Source organism: Colobus angolensis, unplaced genomic scaffold, assembly GCF_000951035.1.
Source record: "Colobus angolensis palliatus isolate OR3802 unplaced genomic scaffold, Cang.pa_1.0 Scaffold132, whole genome shotgun sequence".
NCBI classification, from domain to species: domain Eukaryota; kingdom Metazoa; phylum Chordata; class Mammalia; order Primates; family Cercopithecidae; genus Colobus; species Colobus angolensis.
This window is the reverse complement of record NW_012114400.1, coordinates 910,644-915,891: the sequence shown is the minus strand read 5'-3', so window position 1 is coordinate 915,891 and position 5,248 is coordinate 910,644. Positions and strand designations below refer to the sequence as shown.

The 5,248-nt window shown below is 47.6% G+C and overlaps 1 protein-coding gene across 1 annotated transcript in view; it reads right to left on the bottom strand.

Annotated features, from left to right (window-relative positions):
- The window catches only part of LOC105506128 (chromosome unknown open reading frame, human C1orf21), a 254,291-nt gene extending 249,396 nt beyond the window's left edge, over positions 1-4,895 (bottom strand). Inside the window, exon 1 of the mRNA XM_011934169.1 lies at positions 4,517-4,895. The gene's annotated coding sequence lies outside the window, so the exon portion shown is untranslated. The remainder of the gene's footprint in view (positions 1-4,516) is intronic.
- Positions 4,896-5,248: the final 353 nt, after the last annotated feature.

Sequence of the window (5,248 nt, the reverse complement as noted above, 5' to 3'; positions counted from 1 at the left end):
TGGTGGCACATGCCTGTAATCCCAGCTACTCAGGAGGCTGAGGCATGAGAATTGCTTGGACCTAGGAGGTAGAGATTACAGTGAGATTGTGCCACTGCACTTCAGCCTGGGTGACAGAGCAAAATTCCATCTCAAAAAAAAAAAGAAAAGAAAAGAAATTCCAGTAATTTGAGAGGACATCATGCTTGGTATGTTTCCTGTCAAATATGTCTCAACATTTAAAAATCCTACCTGAGGCATAATATGGGGCTCTTAATAAACTACCATACACATTTATTAAAACTTAAGTCTGCATCTAATGTATTTCTCCAAGGAAATTTTGACACACTGCAGATCTTAACTAATTAGGTAAATTCCATTCCATTCAATCACTCATTGAGTGACTTCCAAGTGCAAGGTAGTGTGCTAGCTGCTATGGGGGTTGCTGAGATGAGTAAAAGGGCCTAGCCTTCCAGTAGCTTGGCCAAATAATTTCTCAGTTTCCATTTTAGATTGGGGAAGCTCCATCTCCTTTCACAAATGTAAGAGAAAGCAATCATTATTTTAGGTGATTAACCTACAACCTGGGAAATACATTTTCTAGTAACATAGTTAATAAAAAAGCAAAGAAACTTCTTAATACCTGGTGACTAGAGACACTGTTGTGTGCTCATTTCTATGTTTATCCTAGCCCAGTTTACGTCCAACCACTCTTGTCATAATTGCATAACCACAGCATGTCATGTTGTTTCTTGTTGCAACTATAACTTGTAAAATTAAACTTCAGAACTGAGACAGTCAAGCTAAATAATTGCCTACTTTAAAAAATATGTATGTATGTAATTTACATGCCACTTCAGATAAGCTCTTGAATTATGATCTCTAGAAGTCAAAACTGTCACCATTTTTTAAAATACAGTTTCACTGTCGCAATTCTTCTTGTACACAAGCCCTATCCCTGTTTTTTCAGTTTTCTAAGCAGTACTTTATACTGGTCTATTGCAATCTGCTTTTTGTGTTTTATGAAGAACCCAATTAAGCATAATTTTTATTTACTCCATGCTACGGAACTTTCAAAATTGAGGCTCAAAGAAGGATCATGAAGTGGCCAAAGATACATTTGTTTGCTAAAACCCTATTAATAAAAGTATCTTTACACAGTAAAGCTGGGAAAAAAAGGTCATCTGAATACCCACCATGTACATTGTGTAGGGTCCTCCAACCTGTATTATATATCATGTAACCCTTCCCTCACCTTGGGAGGGAGGCTTCACTACATCCATTTCCAAAATAGCATTTTTAGGAGATGTATATTTTCATGAAGACTGATCGACCCAATATCTCTGAGTGAATTCCGATTGACTAGATGTATAAGTAGATTTACATAGTCAATATGTTCCCAAAAAACTGGAGGCAAATGAACTTTCGCATACAAATTATTTTCATGTAAACTTACATTGTAAGATCAGACCTGCCATAGCCTGACTTCTGATTGACAATCAGTGCTGTGCTGCTCAGAGCATTTGCTGGAGTCTGAAGCTTCTCCATGTGTACACACCCTTTCCCAACAACTCTCTGATGAGTTTGGATTCCATTCCACCCATGAGGAGGTGCAGAATGAAACAGTTTAAATCACCTAAAATAAGCAGTGACCACACTCTGAAATACCAGCTAAACATCAGGAGAGAAAATACAAACAAAGCAATGTTCCCCCCTTCCTTTATATTTGGTTCTAAGAAGCTAGAGGAAGACAAAGTATCACAAGACAGTGAGGTTTCACCAATTTCTCTGTTAACTGGCAATCTCCTTCTAAATCTCCCTCCACAATTATTATGCCATTACCCTTTAGTTAGGGCCACCCTCAAAGTAGAGCTGGAAGGAAACTTCAAAGGATACAGAACCCCAAGACCTCTGTACTTAAACATGTGAGCTCCACAAGATGCCTCATTATATGGCTGTAAGTTGTATTGATAAATTCAGATGAAGACAGTCATATTTATCATCTTAGGACTCTTCTGTAAATATGTCACCTGCCTTCTCCTGCCCTACTGGAAGGTGACATGACATTCCCTGTCCCAGCCTTTGGTGTCTCCTTTGGACAAAAACAAACAAACAAAAAACAAAAACAAACACAAACAAACAAACAAAAATCTTATAGAAGGGGGCTGCTTAGAGCCTGGAGCAAGCCACTCAGAATGTAAAACTCAAAGCTTGTCTGGTCACAAAGGCAACACAGCGCTGAGGCATGATTCACTTGGAAATTACACTCATAATAGTGCAAACCACCTTCCTCCTTAGTAGGATTTTTTAATCAGTCATAGCAAATAGTACCAAAGCTCTTGAATTATGCCCTGTGATTCTTCAAGAAGCTCAAACCCCTTCAGACAGTGGCCTATTAATTCCCAGAAACCCATGTTGAATATAAAGTGAGATGGGGCTGAGATGGGGCAGAGGAGGGTAAATTTCTAGCCAAGAAAACAAAATTATCAGTTTTCTAAACTCAGAGTTAAATTAAGTCAACCCTGGAGGAAAGCTGGAATTTTAAGATCCTTATAGGATGAACTTTTAACACTGGAGGATGTGAGACCTCTCTACCACCCAAGGCCATTTTTCTTTGGAAACGTGCCCCAATTGTGACAAAGCTAGACAACAGAAGCACCCCGCCCCTCCTCAGGCACCCACCCAAGAGCTGAGCGCAGTGGTCTTTGTTGCCCTTTTTAGAAGCCTCCGGGACTGTTCTCTGAAGCAGGTTTGCACAGCAGTAAACATTGACTGACATTCTATTTCAATGCTGTATTTGTGATCTGTTAAGTACCAGTCCCAGCATTGGTTTAACGCCTATAAATACACTCAGTTGTCCTACCACTGGTACTTTCTACTTTGTAAGTAGCAAAACAAAAATAGGTGATCCAATCCAAATTAATTTCTATGTCTGACAATTGCATTTCCAAACAGCCAACATGGAACATGTTCTATTGATCCTACAGTCCAGTTCTAGACAATATGAAAAACGGGAGAAAACTCCAAATTCAGCATCTTGAACTTAAAAGACCTTTCAGAAACATCACCTTCTCCCCACAGTGGTGAAGTAGCCCAGGCCCACTCCACCTATGTTTGTTTCTATCCTGGTAGATCCCAATTCTATCAAATTAAAAGGTTATTCCCATTAGGCAGAAGCTGAACCCATCCCCTTGAATAGGGAGGTGTTCATTACATCCGTCTGTGTAATGAACTTGTCATTTCCCCAAACGGTCTGGACAGTCTCCTAAAAAAGAAAAAAAAAAAAAGAAAGAAAAAAGTTCTCCATGGAATCTATGGTGTGTCAGTCCCCTTCCTAACATCTGAGTCAGACTACGTGTGTCTTTACTGAGGTTCTGGGTGCCCAGGGTGTATCATTTTCAGAGTTGCTTCAGTAACTGAACTATGGCTGTCTTCCAGCCACGGACAACACAAGCACTATCTATTTTAAAACAATTTTCCTAATCCACAGGCAATGGAAGAGATCCCATAGGTCACCGACATCCTATTGGAAACAAATTATTTCTCTCTCAAACTGCTTGCCGTCTTTCAGAATTAATGCGTGTTTATGTGTGCATAATTGTATCTTTGGCCATGAAACTCTTGGGGCAAAGACGACCACCCCAAATTTTACCGACATGCCTGAGCCATTCAGAGCTTTAGAAGAGAAATGAATGGGTAATGAGAGCCCTTAAGCCCAGGACTTCTCTCACACAAACAGTAAGTGGAAAGGAAAAAACAAAAACAAAAACTAACCCTCCGTAGAGGGAGGGGGCAGGGTGGAAGATAGGGAAAGGACATTAACCAGCAGACCTAAGGCAGCCGCGGCGGCGGCACTTCGCGAACTGCCTGCAGAGGAGAGTGAAATCTGTTTCGTGTACAATAACCAAGCACCCTCTGGCTGCCTCGCATGGGCACGAATAATAAATACAACGAGGTGGGCAAACAGAGGCACCGAAACAAGCCACCTCAAAAAGGTCAAAACTTCAGAAATCCCAGGGGTCAAACCACCCACACAAACACATCAATCAATCGGAGCGGGAGAAGGGACTTGGATACTTAGCAAAGGATCCTACATTGTGTTTTTCCTTTCCAGCTCTGGCTTGCAAAGTACGGTGGCTACATGCAAAGCTAGAGGAGAGCAGGAAGGCTGAGGGCGGCAGGGTGCGGGTGGGAAGGGAGGGGTGTCTAACACCAGCCACCCAGGCCTCGATGTGACGAAAGTCGTCAGCAGCCCCGACCACATCCCAGACCCTCCGCCCTGGCCGGCAGACGCCGCTCGCGGCTCCCCCACCCCAGCTTCCATCCCTGGCAGCAGCCCCGCCAGCCCCGCACCAGCAGCAGCCCCAGCCCGGGCCCCGCGCTGGCAGCGCCACGACCGCGGCTCCCATCCCTTCCGCGCGGCAGACACCCCGCAGGCCTCCCTCCCTGCCCACCCGGGGATGCCCGGGTAGCCGAGCCGGGGCGGGCTGCACTGCCAGCTCCCCCCGCCCCAGAGCAGGCGATGGCTCACGCTTACCTTGGGCGTTCGCGGGGGGGCTGAAGGTGGCAAGCCTCCCGCCCCCCGCCCCTGTCCTCCTCGCCTTTTTTCTTCCTCCCTCCTCCTCTTCTTCCTCCTCCTCCCCACAGTGTGTCCTGGGCTCCCCCTCCTCCCCGCCGCTTGGAGTAAGAACCCAAAACCCCGAAGCCGGGCCCGCGTGCAAGCGTGCGGGAGGCGGCGGCGCGCGGCCAGCTCTCCAGTAACTGAGCGCGGCGCGCAGCTCCCAACTAAAGTGTGAAAGAAGCGGCGGCCGCGGCGGCCGCGGCACGGAACGTCTCCCCGGGAGTGGGCAGGGAGCGAGCGGGAGCTGGCGCGGAGCGAGCGAAGGAGGGAAGCTCCTCGCTCAGTCACTCACTCGAGGGGCGGGGGCAGCAGACACTCCCCCACCGCCGGCCCCTCCCCGCGCCCGGCTCCCGCGCGCGCCTGGCTCTCCTCCCCGGGGCGGGGCCTGCGGAGGCAGCCAGGGCGCAGCAAGCTGGGGAGCGGGCTGGGGGTGCTAGGGCTGCGGGGCGGGAAGGAGGAGGGAGTGTGCGTGAGCGTGTGTGTGTGTGGGCGACTGTGTGTGTGTGTGTGTGTGTACGTGTGTGCGCGCGAGCCCTGCAGCGGCCGGACAGCCGGAGGGAAGACCCCGGCGGGAAGACTGCGTCCTGTCCGGCCTTCCCGGGCCTGTCACTCGGGCGGTGGCGTGGGAGCGGCAAGGCTGCTCGTGGG